Here is a 26,284-nt window from a genome sequence, read left to right as displayed (position 1 = left end):
CGGCGGGTTCCAGCAGGAAAAGCTGGAGGGCGGAAAAGAGTGAGACGGGTAGCGCGCAAAAGTAAAAGTGGAACCGAGAGTGGTACGAGAGACAGAACGAGAGCAAGACAGACAGACATTACGAGAGCGAGACAGTTTGTCCCCGTACCACTGGTTGAAAACCACTGCTGTAGATCACTGCCGGTACGTGCGCTGGGTCCGCACCGTTTAAGTTTGAAAGTTGAAAAGTTTGTGTGTCTGAAACGCTATGTGATACAGTACAGTTTACACAGCACAGTACATGTTCTGTAGCTACTATTGCACTAAATGGTAACACTTGAATACGTTATGCAAATATGCAACTGGTTTGTTGAAATGTTAATAAATGGGAGCTTCCTCAAACAGCCATCTCTTTCCCGACAATCCCCTCTGTGCACGAACCCTTACATATGGTAATTAAACATTAAAACACCTGCGGCTTATAGTCCAGTGNGATGTGTACATATATAAGCCGCACTGGACTATAAGCCGCAGGTGTTTTAATGTTTAATTACCATATGTAAGGGTTCGTGCACAGAGGGGATTGTCGGGAAAGAGATGGCTNCAGCACCAATGAGATGTTACTTTATTATAGCAGTAGTAGTATCAAGATAATTAGTATAAATAAAAAATGTAGAGTACAAACAAAGAGCTTGATTGGTTGGTTATCTTGATACTACTACTGCTATAATAAAGTAACATCTCATTGGTGCTGGTATCATAACTCTGGCTGTTGCTTCTGTCACTCACATGATATAGCAGATTAGTCATTCATCGTGGAGTTATTGATGCCCGTTACTTCTCTATGCTTAAGTCTTATCAGTCAGACTAATGGGGGGGGTTGAGGGTCATAAATGTGACTGATATTCCTTATGGGGCATCAACCGTCTGAGCAACCACTGCATTGTAAAACCGCCTGAGGTCTGAGCCAAACAAACATTACTTAATCATTTCTGACAGGGGACTGAGGAGTGTTGACAGCTGAGTAATTATTCACCTGACAAATATATCCTTCAACCTATAGAGGAGTTCCCACCCGGCATGAGAGATTTCAGATGCTTTACCTCATTGTCTGTTGATTTGAAGAAGAATAGCAAAACATGGTGGAGTTGAGTTTTACACTATAAATCAAAGATTCTCCTTTTTATTTAAACTAGGCTATCTTGCAACCAAATAGACAAATGAATGCATGCAAGTCCCTCAGCTGATTTGTTGGATCTGTTGGCATCAAATGACAACTGAGATTCTTTCATAGTTTTAAATCTGAGATGTTTTCAAAAGCTTCCACTGAGGGGAATACAGTAATAAATGTGACGCAAGTGGGATCTTTTCAAATTGTCATTGTTATATCATCATCATCAGAGGTCTTCTCCATAACACGCTCTGTGGTCTGTTTTATGAGACCCGTTTAGATTTGAATGATTTTCCAGCAGCATTTCCCAGAAATCAGAAAAGTGTATGCCGGAATAACAGCAGAGACAAAGCAAAGAAACAAATACTTTGTCATGGAGCACAACATGGTATATTTTGAAAAATGCTGTTTGGTTTGAACACAGTAAGTGTACTCACATTGATCGATGTTCCCGTCTGCTTTCCCCTTCTCCTGCAAACAGAGAGCACACACAAAAGTGGTTATTACAGGTTCGAGGAGTGAGACAAAAACAGCCATTTCTGCAGCATTTTCGCGCAAAATCCGTTACCGTGCCTTTGCTCCTTTCTCGGTTCAGAGAAAGACGACGACGGGAAACAAAAGGTGAATAGACAGATTGAGTGTGAAAAATTAAAGAACAGAGAGACAGAGAGGGTGTGACAGAGAATATATATGACGGAGTCAATTCAACCCTAATTGGAAATACACTTTAACAACAGGCTGCTCGATGGCAGTTGTCACTATATTGTGCTGGAATCTTAATCATGATGTCAAACAATTGACACCACAAAGATGATTTCATTCGTCAGTCCTCGCTGTGGTTGTGATATTGACATGCAGCTTTACATTTATCTTAATACATGTCTTTCCAAATACGCTGTGTGGATGTGATTGGATGACATCCAAGTGAGGTACTGTATATCACAATTATCAAAGTTAAACAAAAACATATTTGCTATATCAAAGATGGTCAGACTTAATTCACTGAATTTAATAGGGAGACACCACACTGTACTGTATATTGGTGACGATAATATGACTGGCTGTTAATTAAATCTGAAGAAATAAATGGATTCATTTGTGGGATTTCAGCCACTTGTAATTATGCAAAAGCATGGCTGCGGACTAGGGACGCCAATAAAAAACAGCTTTTATCTCGACTGATGCATTTGTGCGGACAGTACGGTCACTTTGGGGCCACAGCAGAGATTAAAACTGACTAACTGACAGAAGCCACAGACCACAATGCTCATAACCGTAATTGCAACAAAATATGTCAGGGAGAAAGACAGTATGATTAAGTTACAACTCTTGGGACGAGGGTGGACAATATAAAAGGTACGGTATGTTTACCAATTTTCCACATTTTGTCTGGATTTGGTTTTTGTTGTTGCGGTGGCAACATAATGTAATAGGTGTGTTCCTGAACACCATGTCCTACCCACTAACACAGCATTGTGTGCTTGTTAGTTACTGATTATTTGTGCTTATTACAGCACAGCGCTCTGCATACATGCATCTGAGCTTGAGACGCAATTGAACACAAACTGGCAAAACGAAGGATTGAAATGCTGTTTAAAAATAGCACAAAAGCAGGTCTTCTAATGCGACACAGCTCCTGGAGCAGCCAATATGTGGCAGCAATTGAAGTGTTTTGACATTTTGCATTCTTGTCCCTCAGTGTGGATGTCACTGGTAATGAGGCTCAGTGATAAAACATGTGTGAGTCTGCAAGGCCCTTTCAGCTTCCCAGGAGACTAAGAGCTTCAGGAAAAACACAGCAGTTTTAGTGCCTCCTGTCACTGCCTCCTCCTTTGTCTCCACATCTCTCTCCCTCTGTCTTTCTGCCATCTGTCCGTCTTAATTGCAGACGTGCTTCCTCATGATGGCAGGATACAATTGAGTGTGCTCATCAGCAACGCCTTCCATCATCTGGAGAGCTGCTGTTTGATCAATTGATTAGAGAATCAAACCAAGCATAGAGGTGAAAGACAGGCTATGTGCTTCTTTCTAAAAAGAATCATTTTTACCATGAATATTCAGGGCCCTTTTCCTTTATACATTCAGATTGAGATGATTTGAAATATTAATGATGAAAGGCAACTACAATCATCATCAGTTGATAAGATAAAGTAGATACATTCAACATAGGATTGGGAAGCAGATAATATGTTTCTCCTTCAATGCATTTACACAACATACATATAAATAACTTTAACACCATCATTAAACCCACTGTGTTTCAATTAGGTGAGATCTGCGTTTCTCTATCATAATCCCTCTTTGTGATAGAGGCTGATTAGATGGCTGTATTATTACATACAATATAAATGCCCAGTGCAGTTAGGATTATGGGATAAGATTATGATAACATTAGGGATGCTGAAAGATGCACAATAGCCAGACAGGAGATTTAATGTATACCGTCTAACCTCTTGAGCCTGGGGCTGTTTTTGTTCGAATTACGCTTCCTCCTCCTTCCTATGCCTCTTATGGCATAGTTCCGACATGTTCCCAGCATGTCATACATTGTTATTTTCAGTGCATCTGAGGCTACTCTGACATGAGACATTTTAACGTGGAAAAAAGGGTTGAAGGGGGTTTAGTTACCTTGAAGCAGCAAGTATGTGCACATTAGGAAAACATGTAATGGATGCATAACACGTAAAGGGAAACGGAAGACCAAGTATGATCACCAGATGCCATGGCCTCTAACAAAAAAAGTGTTTCATGATTTTTTAATATCATGATGTCGTTTTTAAAATTTGTTTGTAGAGAAAACGGATGTCATTATACATTGCATGTTACAGTAATTAAGTGTTGTTAAACGATTTTTTAACATAAATGTCAGCCATCAGAAACTGATACTTGTATTGGCTGTGGAATAACTTGGAAAGAGTTGACAGACCTACAGTATAGCTATCTGGTTTCACATACTTAAAAAACACCTTAAATGTCACGTTGGTTCAATGTTATTGATGTCAAGGCCTGTTTCAAGTTTGACTACTTTATTCGTTTCTGGGGGAGCAATCAATAGAGATAGAAAAGAATACACATTCAAAAAGATGTTTATAGCCTCTAGAAAAATGTGAACAAACAAATCTCTTAGTGCTACATGCCTCCATCTTGGAAACCATAAACCCACACATAAAACAAGAATCTGACATTGCTGCCACAGAGACAGACATTTTGTACGAATGCAATTTGGACAGCAGGGCAGTTCAAGTTGTGTCTAGTACAAAGTGTGCTTCAATATTTGTGTTCCCCCCGCTGCAATAGAGGCCCTCTTCATTCAAGGACCCATATGTCTATTTGTCTACACTTAGTTTCTCTGGTTTTTAATCCCAGTCAACATCAAAACTCTCTGCTAAAATCAGCTGCCTGTATTTTCTCAGTTTTACTACTTATAAGCAGTAGCTTTTCATAAGTTATTGTTATGTGACGCTTATTGATTATTTGAACTTTATAAGATACTACCCGATTAGGATGAAAAGGCAGCTAGAGAAGCAGGAAAGTAAAGCTGAGTCCATCAGTGTCTGTGTTTTCACAACAGCCTTTCTACATTCAATAATATGTGTTCCCCGATGTCTGTTACTTAGAAATGTCGGCTTTCTTATCTAGAGTAATCCATCAGTGCACCAACAAACTACTTAATGAGCTGAACGAATAGGAGCCAAAAGAAGAAAGAAAAATGTTGGCAATGTACTGTATGTGAGTGGCAATACCTTCAAAGGCTTAACTTTGATTTATCTGAAAATATAATTAAAACCCAAGACATTCCAGCTATTTCCCTGCATCAAATAATAAGGTAAGGGAACATTATTTCCAGCAATGTTCACTGGCACGATCTCTCCTCTAAACATCTTCATTTATTTTAAATTGTCCCCAGCTTCGCTACCTTACTCTTTTTATATGCTACTAAGATACAGCACTTCTTCGATCAATGTTCAACCAGGCCACATTTCTGCTTGAAGAAAAAAAAAAAAAAATGGAATATATGTTCTTTTCATTGCTGTTTACATTTCTATCAAAAATGATGGAAGTTCAATGCCTATACAAATGTCTCTTTAGTGTTTGGTACATTTACAGTGGCACGTTTAAAAAAAAACAAGAAGTACTTTACACCGTTTTTCATTGTTTTTGTTTCTTATTTGAGGATTCAACACTTATATTTCACTTAATTTAAGAATATTCAAACATCACATGTTGTACTCCCTTAGCTAGTATGCACACGTTATTTGAATGGCTTCTAGCTGTGTTAAACCCATAGTATACACTTTAACTCAGTAAAATAAAACATGTTCTGAAACGGGCCAGAGGGTTGTGCTGAGAAAAGAAGGTGTCCCTACCACACAATAATTAAAGAAGAGAAAGGAGTATTATTCTTCATATTTTCTTCAGCTTTGAGTACAAGCTCTCAAGAGACTTGAAAACACCCTATGGGACCACAACAAAAACTAAAGCTATGTACAAGTCATAATCAAAATGTAAATGTAGTAGGGGGTAGCCCCACTACTGGAAATAAAAACATAACAGAAAAACATGCGTTCATGGAGAGAATACTTTCTTCATTATTTTCCTTTTTCAATGTTCCTGCATTTATTCTTGATTCATTCAATCCATAAACCTATTACTCCTAAACCCTTCATCCACTGAACACATTTCCGCCTTTTTCTGCGTAACAGCAAAACCAATTTACTGCTCCACTATTTTCCTGCTTCATATGGACCACTCCCGAGCCAAATTACAATCTTACCGTCAAATAAGCAGTCTATAAAAAGCCCTATGTGTTCATCAGTGTTGCGTTCAGAATGCTGCAAGATTTATCATTACCACTATAAGAATCCTGAACCAACAGCTACTGCCCCGTCACAGTGACACGTTAAGAAAGTGGTCAGATGAAGCATTTGGTATTTTTTCTGCACTGTTTAGTTGAAAAAAGAGATGAATTATTGCAAATAGTCAACATTAAACTGTGTCTTTCAATCTAAGTCCTAATTGTATCAAAGCTGACACCAATACAGTATGAATAGCACATTACAGAGATCTTGGTTTCTCTGAAGGTATCCAGGAAGCTGACAAGCGTAAAAATCAAAGGCTTTCATCTGGACTTTTTTCTTTATTTCACACTCTGTTACACTGCTAAGATGTCTTATTGTCCCTCTGTCTTCATGTTTTCTATGGGGCTTTTTTCAGGGTTGGGGTATATATAAAGAAAATGAAAATCTGGCATAACCTACACATCACTAAAGGCTTTAAGAATGCATCCTGCATAATCATGTGAAGGCACACATTTGGAAGATTCTCCCCAGGGTCGACTTTAATTGCTGGTGCCAATTGAGAGCTTTTTAAGTTTCAATTCTGGCCAGATAGACAGAGGGAGGAATGCCTGAGAATTTCTGTTTTTTTTAGTCAAGGGAATTCAAGGGACACAACCACCAGGGCAAATTGCATTCCCCTTCCTGCTGCCAACTTGGCAAAACCCAAGACCCAGACTTAGAACAAACCAGGGAGTGTACATGCTTCATTTCACGAAGAACTAGGACGACCGCAGGCTCTATGGTCCTGTGTGTGTCTGTCTGTGCGTATTTCTTTCTGACAACCTGTTAGGGTTTTATGTGTCTCTTATGCAGAGAACATTTGTTTAAGGCTTAATTCTTGTTGGCAAGGACCTGCTTGCTCAAAGGGCAAGTCGTTTTTTCCCTCTCTTTAGCCTGGGAGTCTCTAGTGTGCAATCAGGATAAATGCAACCAGGCAAGCTCAAGAGTGTTTAGGCAATTATCCTTTAGCTGTTGCGTAACGATAAACAAACAAAGCTGGGTTTTAAAAAGGAAATACACAAAACAAGAAGTTGAAGGAAAGCTACTTGCTTGTTGTTGTAATAATTAACAAAAGTACAACAAAGTTCACATTAAAAACAGGCACCAACCTGCTAACCTTTAGCTGCAAAATTGAGCAACAAATGAGTTTAGTTCGACTGCTTCACTTCATTTTCCTCACCACTCTGATTTGCCTTATGGTTGATATGATTGATTGATATCTCTGTAAAGTGTTTCTCTAGCTTGATAGAGAGTGAAGGTGATGTCCTTGTTCGGTAGCAGTTTAATGTGTGTGCGTGCGTGTGTGTCTGTGAGTTTGGACAGGATATTTACCATGGGGTCTGGTTCCTGGGAGGAGCTACGTGGCATTGCAGCTGAATGAACGCTGCCTCTCCTGCTGGTCTTGAGCCCTTCAGCCAGCCAGCACCCTGAGGTGCCCAGCAGAGCGGCCACAGCCCAAACACACAGGCTACCCATGAGTGCTTACCTGTATGGAAAAGTAAAAAAACAAGGCACACAACATTTAGACTCAATTATGTGGTAAATAATGCATATTGATAAAACAAGTGATAAGTCATTTTCGTATTCATAACACATCATCGTATTTATGTTCTGTTATCAATATAAAATGTGTATTGGTTAATTTAGTGAATAAACCATTTTAAAGATGTGTCTGATGTGTGATTTTATTCTTTCCTTAAACTATTTGTATGCAAATTAATGAATGGCTGGTGATATAATTGTGGGTTTAACACCTTGTTTTCAAGCAGGCAAAATGAGCATCATTGTGTTTTCATGGGAGATAATAAAGACTGATGATTCAAACTCACTTTCAAATCAACTCGTGCTTAGTAGTGTATGTGATCTTATCTTTTTTACGTGCAATAAAATAGATACAAATGTTGCATGAATGTCTGCAGGGTAAGTGAGACAGAGGAGAACACATTTCAGAGTTAAAAGCATCTTGAATCAGTCGATATTTCCAGGCAAGACATGACGAAAGAAAATATGTTATGCCATAAAGAAGGCAAATATTTACAGGCTAACATATAATACCAATAACTCAATAAAGCTGTGTGAATAGCATCTGTTACTGATATTGTGTCATTTTCCAAGTCTTCTTTGAAATCCTGTGATATACAGCTCTGTATTTTCTACACCCGATATTATGTTCATTCACACACGGTTACACACAATGGATAACATATTGTACACTCACACAAACTGAGCACACACAAGCACATGAACACACAGCATAATACGGCTATGTGAGCATCAAAGCCCACACTGATATAGATAATTATCTGTATTACAAAGGACACAGAACATCTTTTGATGTCAACAAAGAACCCTCTGAAGTCACAATTCGGGGAGTGGGTATGAATTCAGCAGATCAATTTCCCTGCTGTGACACAGAGACCCTGACACACACACACACACACACACACAAATCACATTCAAATCTTCAGAAATAATACATACATCCCAACTGTTCTGATAAAAGCACCTGAATAAAAGCTGCAGTGAAACATCATTATTATTATCAGGTAATGCCTTGTTCCTATGGTGAATAATATTGAAAATGGCAAGCATGCATTTAACGATTAAATGTTAAAATGTGTTTAATGGTGCTACTCTGGAGGACCCATAAGCTCAAGGGTGGATAAACCAGACAGCTATTCATTTCAGCTGGAACAAGATCACTAAATCATGTTCACAAGGGAATAAAGTAATAATAATATGACAACCTCTCATTAAAGCGCAACCCAATACACCAAGACCGCAAACTACAGACACATTAAATAGTAGAGTAGCAACAAATAATGAAATCATATCTGCTTTCCCAAACATTATTTATTGCAGGGATATTGTCCTTGATTTATGCTGCATTGCACTGGTTTGTTTTGTATCCTGTCCACCCTCTGTAATGTCTTACATCTTTCAGAAAAGACTTGATAAGAAATATTTATTGGACTCCATCAAAGCACAAACTTCTGTTGTGTCTAATCAGCTGATGCAGGTCATTATGTGACACAGCAGTTTGTTATGTGTGTTTTTGCACTTTCAAGTAATGTGTTTATTGTTTTTATCGTGGTCTTAAACTTTATTATGGGATTTTATTTTGTATTTTACAGCATCGCCAGTCTGAAAACAAATTTCCCTTAGGGGGCCATAAAGTGTGCAATTGAACTGAAAGAAGGGCACACAAACATGTGATGCAGCTCAAACAGCGCAGGAGCTTGTGGTGTTATGTGTCCGCAGCATCTCCTCACTAGAATATTTAATATTGGAAGGGTGTTGTGATTCACCTTGACCTGTAGGTGCCCTCGTCCTGCTGGCTGCAAATGTGTGTTCTGCTTTACATATCCATTTTTGCATTTTGCAATAAAGAAATAAACACATATCTTGAAATATATCATCATATTAATACACTGATAAGATGAGACATTTTGCAGCTGTAATGAACAGTATTTGTCAAAGAGAAAATCATCTTTTTCTTTACAATATCACAATGTAAAAAACCTAGAAATAGAATGAGAGTAGAAGATAGATTCCCATTCATATCATATCATCATGTATCATCATTTATCATATAATCAATGCGCTCCACTATTTTCAACGGCTAGTCACCTCCTTTTTCATAAGAGCTTTTTTATTGAAAACCTCTGGCTGCATCTGTAAATGAGCTTAATAAAAGCATAGACTTGAGCAAGAAAACCGACATTGATCCAAAATACGAGAAAGTGGATGCAGGAAGAATTGCCCCTGTCGTTATGAGTATCATTATGTGTGATCATTTGTATATTGATTATTAGAGTATGTATGACCCAACTCCTACAGTCCATTTACTCTCATTTTTACAACTTTCTCTCGCAGTCCTTTTGAGAAAACTGAAGCTGGCCTAGATGTCAAACTTTGAGATGTGTTTGAAAGCTCAGCGAAAAAAAGTGGACTCGTAAGTAAAAGTTTTCTTGTTACACATAGAGCTACCAATTGGACAAGAATGAATTAAGTATGTTTCTGAAATTATAATCTGCAAAATAATGAGAAGTGTCAAATAAGTGCTGTAAAACAATATTTGTCTAAAACATCATGGATGTTAAAATTCCCCTAGAAATCACCATTATTATAATATGTAGCTATATCTTCTTTGCACCACTGCTAACCATAGGAAATAAAGTCCTGTGAGTGTTTACATCATTCTGCAAGGAACCACCAACATCCTTCAGCTAGCTAGCCGGAGGCTAAGGACCCTCACAGATGAAAGATCTCTCTTGTTAAATTAAACACGAAATGAGAATCTGCCAGTCACTGTCTTAATGTGTGGCCTGGCCTCCTGGCGTTGGCCTACACACAGCTCAACACACTTTGTTCATTTGTACACACACAAACACACACACAGAGCCTTGGGGGTGTGGATTGAATGGTCCATTTAGAAATTCATCAGGAGGGAGAAAGTCTAAGAGGAAGCCATTATTCGACCGGCATATTAAAAAGCTTAAAGAGACAGAGTGTCCCTTTTGGCAGCTTTAGTCAGATCAGACTGTTTCAATGTACTTGTATTACAAAAAGACTCAATATGCCAAAACATTAAATATAATCTATTCACATCCAAACTACTTTCAAGCCCTATCTCCACTTTTTCATGTTTCCTTCTTTCAGAACTTCATATTTAAAGGGCACAAAAGTACTGTCGGGCACTGAAGAGTCCTGCTGAGCGACCTGCAGCTGCTTCCAGTCGCTTACTTTCTGGAAGTTAATTTCATTTTCTTTATATGTCTTGCAGGTAAAGTGGAGAGTGCTTTTTAAATTATAACCTGAGCCACTTAATGAAATGAATCACAAGCTTGTAATAAAAGGTTTAAACATGAAAAAGTGAGAAGAAACAAAAGGGAAGAATACAAAACAGGAGGAAATGAACATGACGTACAGAATTGTGAGGGACTGACTTGATATACATACTGTATAATGTGAGTATTGCATTAAGACAGACTTGTTGTGTCCAATAGGGAATAACAAATGATAACTTGTAGACCGTGCCACATTTTGACTTTCATTGGTTGTTTGGGTTGCAGGAATTGAAGATCTATTCTATATCTTTAAACGTAATGGAACTAAAGGAAGAAGTCAGCTTAATGCCTGAAATGTGCAGCGCTCGGGTTCAGTAAAGCACCATCTGCTCACCATCACGTTTTAAGATGAGGCATTTGGAGCAAGGTGACATCTCACTAGCCTTTCAGACGCATCAGCGACATTCAGACTTGTTTCTAGGTCGAGGTAAAATATTCATTTTCACCCACTGTTTAATTTTGAATGACTGCAAAGGTTTCTTAATGAATGCATGGATAGGCACATGGAGACACACACACAAACACAGAAACATTGACATGATCATTCCTCCTAGCAGGAGTCTGGTCTCATGAAGATATGGGATTGTTAAAGATGTGAAATGTCTCAGACCTGCATGAGAGCATTTGAATGATTAACGTTTGAAATAGGTTTCATCATGATTGAGTTTCCTTTCAATATTTCTAAATGAATCGTAATGTGTGAGAGACTATTCAAGAGGCTAACATGAGTATATGAGTTGACTTTAGATTTAAGTTGGTATTCTGCATTTAAACAAGAGAAATACCTTATCTATGTTTTTCTAACAGCTCAAAGTTACTTTGTGTTAAGTTATTGACCAAACAATACACCAGTAAAAAAAAAAATGTTATCTCACTATTCTTTTAAATTGTTTAATGATTACATTGTACTATGCTTACACAATAATAAACGAATGTATAGCCTCACCCCACTTTTCTTTGCCACAGTCAAAACTTCTTCATCTGGAAGTTTTCTCACTTCAAAAATTGAAGTACTTGGCTAAAAAACAACTTATTTTAATTTGACTATACAGTAAACACGAGATATGGTGAACTAAAATGTGAGGCTCCTATCAAAGTATGATTAGACACATCTAGACTAAACTGGAACAAATGTTGACCCTGAGCCTGGGGGAGTAAGTCTGGCTTTTGGTAGAAAATGATAAGTGCGTGATTATGTGACAATTTCTATAACTTCTAACACAGACAACACAAAAGCCCTTTCTTCCTCTGTGTGAAAAAGTACAAAACATCTGGCTCTGCTCTAAAGAGAACAAACAAACTGTCAGGCTGTGGATAATGGTGATATGTGTTGGCAATATCATGTATGGATCCTAGAGAACATAATGTTCCCCTGCAGTGATGTTGACTAATGTTTCCGGTTTCTTTTGTGGAAAGAATTCTTTACTATTTTCAATGTTTGACTAGGGTGTATTTTCAACTTATCTTTTCATAAACTGATCCAAGCAATCAGCACACTTATTTCTTTTGTTAACAGTGTTAGTTAAAACATACATGATATGATAATCTTATGCTAAAGAAAAATGTTAACAAACAGAAAACAAAATGTTTAAATATTTTGTTATTAGTATTTTCCTGTCACAATGATGATGGCATAAACGTACCACCACCTACAATTTGTGCACCTCTATGTTCTATGTTTTTGCATTGATTTATAACAAATGCGAGACAAATGTCATACAAATGTTAGCATGCATACAGTCCTCTTTAAAGGTGGGGTAGGTAATTTTGGAGAAACCAGCTCGAGTGCGCTAGAATTTGAAAATACACAGCCGGAACAAATCTGCTACTTCCTTACAGAGCCCCTCCTCCAACACACACGAACGCGCACATGACCAATGAGGGCACGAGATAAGTTTGTGCACAGATGGAAGGCTGACAGGCAGGTAGGCCATCCAGTTATTTTAGCCGGCCCGGCTAAAACGATTGGTCGTGCTTTTTACAGTACTACGGCTTCCACAGATGATATTTTTTGTCAAAGCACTTAAGATATTCATTCTTATCGGGACGTTAAGAGCATTCCATTCCGGTTTCTCAAACGTACCTACCCCACCTTTAAGTCATTTAAAGATGTCAAAACACTATGTTGTCAAAACTTAGATAAGAAGGTCTCAGACCATATTTAGTTATACAGTATCATTTTAAACTTTGAATAGATATGATTTAACTCAAATGGAACTAAATGAGACTAAAAGTATTGTAATGAAGCCGAGTCTATACAAATTGGCATATAAATGATCTCTGCATACTGTTTCTCTTTGTCACAGTATCAGACTGCCTCCACCTGACCTCTGAGAGAAATTCAAGTGATTGTGGAACAGGTTTAGCTCTCTTTCCTGCTCTCTTTCCAGCTCTGTGCTCCAGCTACGTTTGCTGTCACAGTTACAAATGACACGCGCAGTTCCAGTACGACAGTCAGTCCCCACTCAGCATGCTTCCACTCTGCAAGTTGCTGAGCATTTAAAAATATTACAAAGTAAGTCGGAATGAGCAGAAAAAAAAACCATCTGCGAACATTGAACACCACCTGCTGAAACCGTAATGTATGCAGTTCACTCTTTGAACTAAAATACTTTGCATATGAAGCATTCTATTGAGCAACTGACATCTATGTATTTTTAGAAAATATTCCTCCAATAATCATGAGAAGAACTCTGTGTGGAAGAGTAATGTGTTTTGTCAGCTTGGTTAACCTGCTAATGTTTAAAATTAGAAGCTAAGATTTGCCCTCAATCATTCTGTGAAGCAGGTGTCACTTTTTCCCTACATGGTGCATGCCTCAATTTGGAACAAACCTCTCTAGTTTTTACTCTGAGTGCTGCCTCCAACTCATGCTCCTCTTCAGTTAAATCTCTGCTATCATCCTGTGGCTGCGACCTATCTGCCTGCACTCAGGTTTCAAACGGCCTCTTCCTCAGACACATGTCTATGTAGCAGGAAATAGAGCCACCAAGGGGATCGCCTTCGCCCAAAATGTTTTCTGAGACACTTTGCGTGCGGCAGCGATTCGTTCGTCTACTTTTCATTTATTCTTGTTCCTGTGTGGTTGGGGAAGATATGGAAGAGACCAGAGGTGTCAATCTGTCTGTCAGACAGGCATCAGGATCAGAAGCTCTAACCCTAGTTATCTCCCAGACACTCCAGGTGAAGAGGATACACATCCTTTCAGCGTTTTCCTCCTTTTATTATTTTTTTTTATGACAAGTTATGTGAGAAATCTCAGGACGCTCTGGAGTGGTGTTTCCCAAAGAGAATTGATATAGCACAGTAGCCCGGAAAGATAAGGTTATGAACCGTCATTCACTGCAGTGTAAAAGGCTCATAAGCATTGCCCCTTGGAAAGGAGACGGTGTTGACATCTCACTGGTTAAAAGCTCACAGGCCTTATCAGCCAAGATCCAGGCAGCTCTCAATTAAAAGGATTTTGTTCAGAAAATGTTGAACTAATTACAAATGGTTAAGACCCAATTAATGATGACTGTGAGCAGTTGGAACTAAAGGGAATATCCAGACGAGTTCATTTCCAGCAATTCAATTTCCAAAACTGGCTATAAGGTTTATAATAGGACCAAACCAGTGTTTTACCTCTGTCACTTATCATCAATTGACCAGATAATATGAATTGTGAAATGTGTCCCTTGTAATGAGTTATTTTTCAACAAATTGCAGTTTCCTTTTAAGTGTCTTTTAGTCCTTTGAACCATGGTTTTACATCCTACATTTTGCTGATGTCTTTCCTTTTTAACATTGTTCCAGGCAACCATGGGTTTTTGCTCATTGCTGATATGAAAATCAATTAGCAGGCGCTTAAAATGTGTCCAAAGAGATTGATTGTAAAAACATAGACAGGCAATATGCAATAAATACCATTACAAGACCAAAAACTATGGTTAGTTTGTTTGTCTCTTATCGGTCCTCTGTCACAATTGTCATACATTTATAAACTAAATCTATTCCTGCAGCAGCTAGACAGTCAATTTGTTCGGGGACACTTTCAGCCGGTGATGTTGTGCTCTATTGAGTATTTCCGCAGCAGGATGGTGTATTTGGAATTGAATCCAAATGAAATATAGTTAACATAATCATGAGTGACACTATCCTTCATTACCATGTACATTGCCATGATTATAGTAATGAGGGATAAAGTCACTCAGTGTTACGGTGCGGCTCATTGGCGTTTTAATACTTTTTGGACATCAATGGTGGTCTAAGGCAGAGAGGAGTAAGCTATACAGGCGCTTGGATATACAAACAATATTTGTTATTAGATCAATTCATTAGTGGTTTCGGTCTTTTCATGGGATTTTCTGACAAATAAGGAAAATATTGATTTCACAACCCTTTAAGAAAGTTTCAAGTGTCTGCCAATTTCTACTGTGTGTACCATATCAAAGAATAATGGAAACCAATGGCTACCTGGAATGGCAAACAAAACACCTTTAAACGTTAAATGGTTAGCTGTGAACTAAAGCATTTCTGATTTGTAGTAATGAAGATGCAATGTGCAAAACTAAACTAATTAAAGTTCTTTCATTTAAACAGTATGCAGGGCATTTGTTGAGAATCAATAACTACATTTGAGAGAAAAAGGAAGAAAAGTATAGCAATTTGTAAACACAATACAACTCTAACATAAGGCAGAAGCCAGAAGCAATCAAGCAGTGCAAGTAATGTGAGAAACAACAAGGGCATCATTAAAGCAATTAAAATATGCCACAAAAAACATATGGTAGCAGTGATAGAGGAATGAATGTCATGGCTGTTCAGTTAAAAAAACGGAATGTTTCATATTATGTTCTTGTAAGAGAGATAAAACAACGAGTCAGCCTCCAAGAAAAGACACAGCAAATACAGAAACAACACAAGGCAGGTTATGGGGGTTTAGCAAGACCAAATATCCTTATCAGGCTTGGCTTCTACTGCTTTACCTCAGAAGTAATGACTAACTGAGACTCTCTCTTTGCCACTTTGTGTCTCTGGAGCAGAGACAGGGCTTCAGGCTGTGAGGTAGTAATAAGACCCCATCTCGAAAGCAGTGAGAGGAAGAGTAAGAGGCTCCTCCTTTCTGTGTCATACTCTACTAACCCCCCCTCTCTCTCTTTACCTTTCTTCCTCAACACTGATATTGACTTTTGGCTTTTTCTCTGACAAGTGCCTGTGACCAGATAGGCAGCCCAAAGGGTGTTAAAAACCCACATCCTGCTTGTCAGGTGGGGTGGAAAGACACACAAACAGCAAGCGACTTGTTAAATCCAGAAATCCCCCCGCCGGCTGTATGATATGGCTGCAAGAGCAAAGAAAGTATCAGGATGATCTGCAGTGCCAGAACAGGGCGGTCTGCCTGGCTAACAGGACTGCGGATTGCTAATTATAGAGCGGTGGCATAGTGTTTGAAAACAACATGAAGGATGTCTGTATTTGCGACAAATCGAAAAAACACCCTTTTAAGCATAAATGGCTTTTCAGAGGAACAATGTGGTTTGTAATCATCATCAATCAAGATAGCGCCAACTATAGTCAGGTGAATGAGAAACCCACACTTAGTCTCTACAGATTCAAAGTTATAAATATGTATTTTTTTTGCCAATACTATTTAGACTTTGTTGCAAGATAGTTATATATTAAGGTTCACGGAGGGGTTTGTTTGGTGATGAGTTTAGTACTTTGACAGGCTGTAACACTCCGCGCTGGTGGTTGTCATGTGTGTCCTACTTCAGCGCAAGTTTCAAATCAAATCATAAATCCAACTTTTTTAAAGTCAAAATATCAGGAAAGCTGGTTTCAAGGGATAAAGCCAAATTAGTAAATCCAAGGGGAACTTTAAAAGAAGGCTTCAAAACCTTTACTTGTTATATAATTGGGCAGAACTTTCTCAGTTTGCGGTGAAAGAACAGGGTCATGTCTCTGTTTTGTGATATGAGGTTTCCTACCAAATCTAACAGAGTGGAACGGTGTATCTTAAATAGATGTTGTAAGTGTTATGTTGCTCAAAGATCTGATCATTTCAGACAAAATGAAAGGTGGCAAATAAGGCCAAACAGTCATATACTGTACCACCAAGATGTATTTGGCAGTGAAAATATGACCGTCCTTCTTTAGATACTGTTTAAAATATCAAGTTAAACACATGGCACAAGTTCATGTTTGACCTTGGGAGCAGTATGAGAAAAATAATAAGCGCCTTGAATTCTTAGAGCTTTTCAACACTTTCTACAGAGAACTTCAAAACAAACTTTCTAAATATAATTGTCCTGTATTCACTGCATCTCGAAGCTATTTCCTCTCATCATTTTGCCTTTGCAACCAACCATTATCTTAACAAAAGAAGCTGATCGTGTTGATTACTCAACCTCACAGTCGCACTGATATGTATTCATTAAACAGGAGGCATAAGACATGTTGAAATGATTGCAGTAACATTTGTGTTGAGTCACACCACTTTTACGTCACAACTGAAAGCAAAATCACTTCTATAAAGTTCAAATAAGTACAGTGGGGGATAGGCAGATGGCAGACAGACTTTGCTGCCGAAAAAAACAATCTTTTCTGGTGACCTTTCTGTAACCTCCAGCTCGTTTCTCCCTCTCGACCGACTCTTTCGTCAGTTTCCTCCATTCAGGCAGAGGATGCAGCGAGCACTCTTTGCTCAGAGCTGCGCTGCTGATGCTCTGAGCTCAGCTGCTGTGTTCATATGGGATGCGGTGGTAAAGGTCATTTCTAGAAGTTCAACATTAGTGATCGGAATTTCAAGTGAACCGTGTTGCCCACATTTTGTGACTCTGCTCTCTGCAGGGAGTACAAAGCACTCCTCGGGTGATCTGACGGGCACGGCCATATGTCTCTGGATTAAAAAAGGATACAGAATGTAATGGTGCGAGTAACTGGTGCCCCTGAGTTTCAGTCTCATTTATATTAAGTGCTCCTCATTGTCAGATGCCTCATGTTAATCATGTAATACTTCCCTGGCCATGAGTGTGTGTGAGTGCCAGTGTGGACCAGCTTAACCCACGAGTAAGAGTTTCATCAGTTCAATTTAAAACTAATCTTGTGATCAGGATGTGAGCGTATGGCGAAAGCGCCAGCTCAGAAGAGTGCGACTCAACATCTGTAATGCGTTTTTTCCTTTGTTTTGGAGTATGGCTCGTTATACTTCTTTGGAACACTTGCAAAGCTAAACAAATCAAAGTCACAAAGCGTAAAGAAGGAAAAAAAGGGGAGGAAGTGGGTTTGGTTTACCCGAGGGGGTGGCTTTGTTGTGTGGAAATAAATCCTGCTCCTGATTAGACAAGCTCTGCATGGGGTTCAGGCGCTGTGATGCCAGGCATTTCAACTGTTCATGAGAGGGGCATTATAATTGAAACATTTAATTTATTCTTCTTCAATCTTATATGGACTTGTCATCCATGGCCCTTTATATGTGGATTGCATAAAGCATGCAAAATCTACCTTGAATTTATATTTTTTGTCTATAGCGTACTCTGTGTATAGAAGAAAAAAGAAAAAACCTTTGAAGCATAAATGTTTGAAATTCCAAATATCTACCATGGTAAATATGCATGTGTTCTGAATATTTCTAGCCTTAGTTACATTTCATATGTTTAGTAGCAAGCCCTGTACGCTTTGCCATCTGGCCTGTATGTTCACAGAAAAGATTGGCATCAAACTTGGGCAAGAAAGGATTTTTCTTCTCCGGCCACTACTTGCTATGAAACGCAGAACAGGAGTAAGAATGATCAAAATGCTACTCTGTCCCGCAGCCTATTTATTCTCCTTAACCTTAACAGTGACCTAAACGCTAGACATTTGCCAAACTTCAGGAACATATTTTAAAATACGAAACAACTTAAAAACAGTCCCGAGTACTGCAGAAAGAAAGAAGAAGCATGTGGGAAGTCAAGTGGGCATAGAGAGTATGCTTTTTCCAGTACAACTTGTTTTTCTATGGTAGAAAGCCCTCAATCACCTAAAATGTCCTGGAGCATGACACTGAGTCTGACCTCTGACCTTTCACCAGCTGGGATCAATACATTAACACACTCATCATGTTATCACATTGATTTCAAAACAAGCCAGGGGATACTGTTAATTTGTATGTGCATACATTATTTTTCAACTCCGACAAAAAAGTCTAGAAACTCGAAATCCAGTCATCCAATCTGAACAACAAATTGAGTACTGACAAAGTTAACAGTTTCTTATCTAGAGAAAGCTCACGTCAGATTGTATTTAGCCAGTCACTCTGTCAAAACAATTACTTGCTTATGTTAATATGTCTAAATCTAGCCAGAAGGCATAGCTAAATAGACTGATGCACTAAGAATATCCTCACATGCAAGATCTGTGGAAGCGTGTAGAACCTCGGAAGATCCGACCTTTACTGCTATTCTTGAAATATGTAGCTTTATCCAACCAACATGCATGACATACTGCACACATGCATCAATTCACGTATGCTGCAAGTCGTTTCTAGCCCTTTAAATGCTAAGCGAGGGGAAGTAAAACAAATTAAAGTGTAGGTTTTCTTGTGTGTATTTATCTGTGTGTGTGTGTGTGTGTGTGTGTGTGTGTGTGTGTGTGTGTGTGTGCATACTCCAATGTGGCTCTTGTGTGTCTTCAGCGTCAATCTTTAAGTGTGTGAGTCATCCCACTATTAGGCTGTCTCTGAAGCACAACACGCAGCCATAATCTGCTGGACACCGCGTTGTAATGGCTCTCTGTGAGACAGCTAATAAGTTACACACCAGATTGCGGACTGTAATAAGCCCGACTGAGTCACTTTTCTGGGCCACATCATTATTTTATCAACCCGCTGACTGTGACCCCAGGGTGGGCTGCAGAATTGATGGGACAGGGTTCGGGACATGATGTGACTAAAAAGAAAAAAACCTGCAGAAGTCACAAACCTGGAAAATGGACTTAATGTAGTTCAAATATTGGGTTATGTGCTAATGTAAGGCTCTTATCCATTGTTTAATCATCCTTTAATTGAAGTTGAGTAACCTCAGTGGTGATTAGCAGTGGATTCTTTGCTCTGAAAAACATAATAAATCAAACTGTTGATTTACTCCATGAACACAGACTGTCACTTTTTCCTCCGGTGATCATTTGTCACATGTGATGGCTTGCCGGTTTATTTCCGCTGCAATGAATGACCAGGTAAACCCCTTGAGGTTTTATGTTGGTGCAAACTGCAGGTCCAACTGAGAACAGCTGCCATTAATATTCTCATTCAGGAGCAAGGGCAAGACATTGATCCAGAGCTCTCCCTTTGCTCGGATGTGTGTCTGCTATGTGTGTTTGTGTGTGCCTGAGTTGAGAGTTAAAGGGGTTGCTGGCTCTCACAAAAGCTGAAAGCTAGGAATTACAAGCAGTTGTTCGCAGATAGCACACTGTTGAATGGCCCTAATTGTGTTGCTGGATGTTAGCCACATATCTGGTTCCAGGTGGAGAGGTAATTCAACAAACCAAGGAACGATAGGCTGGGCTGGCCGGGGAGGTGAGGAGTGGAGTATGGCAGCAAGAGGCTGGAGCGTTTTCAGCACCATGGAGAGCCCCGGCGCAATATGCGCTGTATCACGGCAGCGTGCGCGGTGACCAATCCTCATTTCCCACTCCGCTGGCCGTCACGGAGGCTTTGCTGCTGCTGTGCCAGCTCTCTGGTGACACTGATAGGATTTTCCCAAGAGAGAGCGCTGAACCAGCTCATTTAACACAATCAGACAAGAAAATCTCGTCTTGTTTAGGAATTTCTTTACATTCCTGAGAGTTTCTGTTGACTAGATGAGGGGGTGTATGCTTTATAACACACTGATCGTTAAAAGATGAAGTCTTGCCAGCCAAAAGAGGCAGGAGGACCGGGTGAGGAGGGGGGTTGTTGGGACCTGGATTTCATGCCGAGAGCCCGGCGAGGGATGTGCGTGTCTCACTATGTTATCATCTCAGCCCCTCTGCTGCTTGAGCAACCCTGGCACATCCGGGCAGAGGACTCCTAAGCTATTCATCAAACACTATCCTGTTGTTTCCGAGCAGGTATAGCCCCTGCACGGCTTTATGAGGCTACCAAAAGCTGGCATCTGGTCATATTGAATGATTAATCACATCCCGTGTTGCGCCACACAATAGGCAGTGTAGTTAAACACTGTCACAGACTGTCATTGACATCGCCCTGCGCTATGAGGCTGCACCTCACACATATCTTTCTGCCTGTAAATTGTGGGGCTCGCTCTCTATTATTGATGCATTTTTCCTCAGCTACTCACAAACTAATTCAACATTAAAGCACACAACTGCCACCCTCTTTACAGTTCTATTCACTCAGTCCCAATGCATATAGTGACGGATACAGCGTTGCGCACACGGAACAACCAAACTTGTCAAATACATTAAAACGTATTTAAAGGACCGTGGAGCCCCTATCCCGCATAAGGCAATACAGCCTGCACCTTACCTGTAGTATTCCAAAGCAAGAGGGCAGAAAGGAAAGGAGATTCGTGCAAATATGCCAGAGATCTCCCTCGCAGCGACGAGAGACAACTGCGCACTTTTAGTTCCACTCCTTTCTCGGCAGGGTTTAAAGGCTTCAGATTAATTACGGGCTGGTGTATCAGAAGCAGCTGTGTTTGAAGCGACGGGTAGCGTGTCCCAACTCTCAGCAACGGCTCGCCATCCTTCAGCTCCTCCGGCTGCTTTTCCTCTCAGCGCTGCTCTCCTGCTCTGCCCTATTTCAACTCCCCTCACTCCGCTCCGCTCCTGACGTCAGCTGCTGCGCGCCAAATGCGGTGAGGCTGCATCTGCGGATTCATCACACAAGAAAGCGACACCTGTATGTGCATGCATGCGCGGTTGTGTGTGTAACTATGTGTGTGTAAAGGACCACAGAATAGCAGAGAAAATTGTTTGCAGATGCAGACTTTTTTCTTTTTCTTAATTTCAGGGTTGGTAACATATGATTTCCGGATTTGTCTGAAATGTGGATTTGAGAACATACTTTGGTTGGGGTCAAATTATGAATGACATTGAGTTGATTTGCGAGGTTGCAGTTAAGGGGATGAATGATGTATGTGTCTGTGCATGCATTATGTAATAAGAAAAAGAAAAATGAAAGGAAAATAAATATTTGTAAATGCAAATCAGTTTGTTACAATAATTAAATTAAGTCACTCATAATATCTGCTGAATAAAATACTATGTTAGATACTGATGGAAAGGAACACATATTGTTTTTCTGCCACATTTAGCTGTTATCATGGTTTTGAATGAAAGTGTGTCACTACTACACTTATTTGTCACTACTAAGATGTAAGTCTTTACAAACTGTTTTGTATGCAATACAATTGTGCTAATTATTGTTCACATTTCACAATGTTCACATTTACATTGGCTATGTGTTAAACAAAAGACAAAAATCGAGGAAAGAATCACAGAGTGGTGACATGATGTGGTTGTTAAATGTTGTCAAAAGTATCATATGCATATTTTATTTGTTTTTCAAAGATTGTTTTCCGCTCAGACCCTGTAAAGCTTTATGAAAGGACTGTCGGCTGTATGACAAACTCTATAAAGCATCACTAATCAACAAGGCAGCAATGATGTTCACAGAGGAATTAGACAGAGGACCGGCAGGTGTGTCTGAAACACTTTCACAGATGAGCAAGTTTACAGCGGCTTACCTGCTTATATTTAGGTTCAAATCTTTAAAGACACACACACAGTACTACAGTACATCTCTCTCTCTCTCTCTCTCTCTCTCTCTCTCTCTCTCTCTCTCTCTCTCTACCCCTTTGTGTTAAAGTAGGAGAGAGAAGAGCACATGGCACAATTAGGCCTACATACTGTATCCCGAAAAGATGGTGGTGTCCCCATCAAAATTGCATGTGTCAATAAAATATTCATTCTTGATGTAGCATTTATCAAGACTGTGAAAAAAAGAGAGAGAATAACGGGGAGGAAGACAATAGTACAGAAAGGAAGTGTCATGCATTTGCTATACGTGAGTCCTTCAAATGATTTAGGATTAGACAGAAAAAGTAAAGAGGATAAGAAAGAAAGAAAGAAAGAAAGAATAATAGGAAAAAATAGTAGATATTATATGTAAAACAGCACAAGCTGCATCAAGAGGTTTTGTCTGATGAGATGAGGAATGGCCTCGCACAATGCTGCAACAATTTGTAGTTGGAAAACTGTCTCTTCAATTTGATTAATGGTCATGAATTATTGATATGAACCACCCCGGTTACACAGGCTCTTCCTCGTCTTTTAAGGCATTTTTTTACTTCATTGGAAAAAATGACAAATATGAACATGGATTTAGTTGAAAGAGGGGTGAATCAAAAGGGTGGGGGGTGAAGACATGTAGATGTTTACAGTCTGGTTTGACACTTTAAAAGCGCTCAAAAAGTAAAGGGTTTAAACATTTGTATAATTGAACGATTGGCTGTATTGTGTATGAGGTTCAAATGCAGTCTTTATTAAAGCATGGACAGTTTAATGGAAGTGGAATAATGATAACTTTTTACAAGATAATAAACATGTGTTGCCACACATGTTTAAATCCTCATACAGAAACAGAAACTGTTACAGGGTCAGATATAACATACATTCTGTCCATGATCGCATGAGGTTTACACAAAACATATTTGCAAAATGCAGAAATTCTGTTCTGTAGAAAAAGATAACCTGTTGCTTTACTCTTATTATTATCATATAACTTCTCAAAACTCTCAAAAATCTTGTGCCAAAAAAAGACATGCATGTCTCGACAGTCGGATTTTTATATAAATCCCCAGTAACAACAGGATCCTTCTTCAAAAACAACACATTTGTACTACCTCTGCTGACATGTAATCTTTTTCAACAATTTCAACCAAAATGTGTTTCAGAGCACTCAGACAGTTGTCCTGTAGCTTTCTCTGAGGGCTTTAAAGTAGAATTGCCGTAACTTTTCAGTGGTCTTTATTGTTTGCAATATCAACAACAGTCAAAATCAACAGAACCTGAAAATCTTTCTTTGCATATTTTCCTTGTGATAGCAGCTTTATCAACACAATCACTCAGCTCACATCAGTGCATTTCCCCAAGATGCAATAAAGCAACAAACATCCTGAATAATCTCAATATTCTGAAAAGATGGCTTGTTGCTATATCACTGTGATGTAGAGTACCATAGTGGATACAGCACAGCTGTCTGAAAGTGTTTTCCTCCATCTTGAAGTTTGCTTTCCCGATCAACACACATCTTAAAGCTTAACCGAACACCTATTTAACATCACATTTCAGACGTGCAACCATTAATACACACACAGACACTCACAAGGTGCTCACACACACACACACACACACACACACACACACACACACACACACACACACACACACACACACACACACACACACACACACACACACACACACACACACACACACACACACACACACACACACACACACAGGGCCCTGGCAGTGGATATTTTCTGATTCAAATTATTGACAAACGCATATCAGATCTATTCATAAAACCAACAGCTCTCTTCGCAACGCAGAGACAAACTCAGACCGCTGTAGGCGTACCCTGAGTGGCAAATCAATCACGCCTAAATGGTGCAAATATGAATCGACCCTCCAGGGGCTCATATAGACGACATCCCGTGCATGGCATTACAAGAGGAACATCAAGCGCATTTCACCCACAGCTACACCCACGGCTGAACAAACTGAGACTAGCATGTCGGGACTGAGCAGCCACAGCAGTCATTATCTCTGCCATCATTTGCTCAGGAGTGTTTGTACTTGCAGTCATACTTCAGGAACATAATATCCTCTCCCCTCAACCTTAAAGGCACTCAGGCATGTGTCAGCACTAAAAGGTCTCTCTCACGTAGCTGCTCCCCCAGAGACAGACACACCATGCAAGAGATAGAGCCATAACTCTTCTTTATGTCCTTTTTACTCCAGCTCACCACTGCAAGTATACTGGTGTGATTCACATGTCTGCATCATATACAGTAGAAGGGATACTCATTTATTCTAAACTCTTTTTAATCGTTGTGTAGGATCTTTGTTCAAAAGCGTGTGCAGATATTGGCAACTGTTTTTAGAAAATATACAAGAAACCACTCAGTACTGATATGATTTGACAACACTATTGCCAGAAAATAACATTAATACTGGACATACGTAAAAGTATGGTATGGGTAAGCCAACTAAACATCATTATTATCCCTTTGCTGTTGTTATGATCTAGGGGCATTAAAAAAGCCACCAAAAAGTCTGATTAAAAGGATATAAAAATCATTCAAATTCATCCCTCTATTGTTTGAAAGGTTTTTTGTTTTAATGACCAAAACACACAGATAGAGGTTACGAGTTAATTGAAAAAATCTAAAAAGAAAACACAGTCCAACCGCATTTTTTTTTTTTTTTCCTATGCTGTTTTTTCAGCTGCAAAGCATTTTATCACACCAATAAATGTCATGTAAATGTATCACTATTATAATTCTTAATAGCCCATCATATAACTTAACCAGCACTGCACCCAAACAACACTTAATCATTGCAGATGCAGTATAAGCACAGGTTTAGTGCTGGATTGAAGGAGAATTAATGAGTCTCTTTTCTTTTCTTCTTTCTTGTTGAATCACAAACTTTCCGACCAAAAAGACAAGGTCAGAAAGTTGACTTGAGGTAGAGCGTGATAGAAAGAGCAAAATATACATTTGCTAACCTTGAATGCTTCGAACATATTTCTGCCATTCTTTAAGAGGCCTGAATCCCATTGGACAGTCATTGAGAAGGTCAGCACAATTGGGGTGAAAGGTCAATTCAGCTTTTACTTAACTAAACTTTTGCACAGGCTACATTGATTTTGAAAAATCTATATAATGTGTGCTGCTATGGCTCATGATGCACCTGCAGGAGAAAGCACAGCGAGTCCCTCCTTAAGAAATAATGGCACAAATGTTCTAACTTGAAATATATTTCTTATTGTCACACAAACAAGCAGCTGCTAAACAACTGTGTGCACTAACATGCTCTATGACAATGAATGCCAAGACTCAAACTATGCTCTCTGCATACAAATTGGCGAGTCCTTTTCACAAAAACACAACTAACCAGTAACTTCCTCTGTACTTTGCAGAAGAGTGTGGTCAAAGAAAGCTGTACTGTATGAGCTGCAGTGCTGTTGTTTATTGAAACGACCTGCCACTAGAGAGAGAAAGGGGGGGGGGGGGTGGAGTGCAGACAAAGTGTTGAGCTGGCTTCTCTTTGTAGCCTCCAGCCATGAGGATTCTCATGGACATATGAGGGCTTTTGATTTGGTATGCAGCCTCTTTCTGTACCTCTTTCCCTCTCTCTCTCTCTCTCTCTCTCTCTCTCTTTCACTCTGCACACAGACAGAAATACATGCATGC

The 26,284-nt window shown here is 39.3% G+C and overlaps 1 long non-coding RNA gene across 1 annotated transcript; it reads right to left on the bottom strand.

Annotated features, from left to right (window-relative positions):
- Nucleotides 1-1,587: 1,587 nt before the first annotated feature.
- LOC104960567 (uncharacterized) lies at nucleotides 1,588-21,557 on the bottom strand. The gene is made up of 3 exons (XR_800002.1): nucleotides 21,325-21,557; nucleotides 7,321-7,474; nucleotides 1,588-1,621 (listed from the first exon to the last, which is right to left on the bottom strand). It is a non-coding gene; the product is annotated as an uncharacterized lncRNA (long non-coding RNA).
- Nucleotides 21,558-26,284: the final 4,727 nt, after the last annotated feature.

The sequence above is a fragment of the Notothenia coriiceps genome, unplaced genomic scaffold (genome assembly GCF_000735185.1).
Source record: "Notothenia coriiceps isolate Sejong01 unplaced genomic scaffold, NC01 NC01_scaffold00031961, whole genome shotgun sequence".
NCBI classification, from domain to species: domain Eukaryota; kingdom Metazoa; phylum Chordata; class Actinopteri; order Perciformes; family Nototheniidae; genus Notothenia; species Notothenia coriiceps.
This window is presented reverse-complemented; position numbering and strand designations above follow the sequence as displayed.